Source organism: Mustela nigripes, chromosome 13 (genome assembly GCF_022355385.1).
Source record: "Mustela nigripes isolate SB6536 chromosome 13, MUSNIG.SB6536, whole genome shotgun sequence".
Taxonomy (NCBI): Eukaryota; Metazoa; Chordata; class Mammalia; order Carnivora; family Mustelidae; genus Mustela; species Mustela nigripes.
The window spans coordinates 110824917-110826300 of NC_081569.1; positions in this window are offsets into that span (position 1 = coordinate 110824917).

Genomic DNA, 1384 nt, shown 5'->3' on the forward strand with positions numbered 1-1384 from the left:
AGAAAATTTTTCATCATCAAGAGGCCTTATTTGTCCATTCATCCATCCATCTATCCAGAAATCCAGAAAATAATCATTTAGTGCCTAACATACGTGAAAACACGTCTAGGCCCTGCAGTAGATACAGAGATGGATTAGACGCATCTGCCCTGAACAGCTTATGTTCTTGCCGAAGAGAAGATAGTTGAGCTTCATAAATAACTGCATGACAGACCAGGTTGTCGTAAGCATGGCAGACCCCATACGAAATGCTGTGGAATCTGAGGAAGGGAAACCCCTTCTAGCTGAAGAGACAGCAGGCGGCATTTGAGTACATCTTAAAGGTAGGGCAGGATTTGAACATAATGGAGATGAGGGAAGAGACCCATGGGGAAATGGAGGTGAATAGTTTGGCTAGAACACAACTGCCAAGAGGAGGGTTTAGGGGGAACAGTTCTAGAAATTTCACCTAAGAACAGATTGGACAGAGCCTGAATTCTAGGTGAAAAGGCTTTTTGAGGAGGGCAGAGGCAGAGACAGGTCATCAAAGGTTTCTGAGCACTGGGTTGGCGTGTGCCTTGGGAAGAGTAGTTGGAAGGCTGCATTCAGCAACTTTGGAGGCAGGAGGAGGTGGGGATAAGGAGCCCAACTCGAAGACCTGCCACCATCCAGGTAAACCTTAACTAAACTAGGATGGAGAGTATGGGGTATAGAGAATGGTGGAAAGAATCATTCAACATGTATTTATTATGTATCTATTTTCCTTCTGTCAGTCACTATAGGGGATGAAAACTAAGCAACCCAACTCTTGCCTCCTTGGTGCTCAGCATATGACTCGTGGGATGAGTCAGTCAAGGAAAGTTTGTCCTTCGGAATGTTTTCCTGTTATGGCCACACAGCATAAGCGTAAGCTGCTTTACTGTCCCTACCCACTGTGCACCTGTCAATACCATCCCGTCTCCACCCCAACAATATCAAAGAGAAGATAGGGAATGAAGTTTTAAGTTAAGATATGGTCTGCTGTCCATGCTTATTTAACATCTTATAACATTTATTGCATGCTCTGTATATCTTGCTATATGCTCTATTTTAAGAGCTTTATAAATACTACATTATTTATTTTCATAATAATCCAAGGAGGTAGGCACTATTATCATTCCCGTTTTATAAAGGAGGGCACTGAGGCAGAGATTAAGTAATTTTTTCAAAGTCATATGCTAATAAATTGCAGATCTAGAGTTTTAGAACCCAAGGCATCTGGCTCCAGAATCTTACATTTAACCATGACGTTGTGCCGCCTCTCCCTGCAATGCTGCTTGTCCTCTGTTCATCTGCAATGAATCACAGCCAAAAAGGAATTATTCTTGGACCTTACCTCTCCCCACTGAATCAGCTCTCTCTCCTT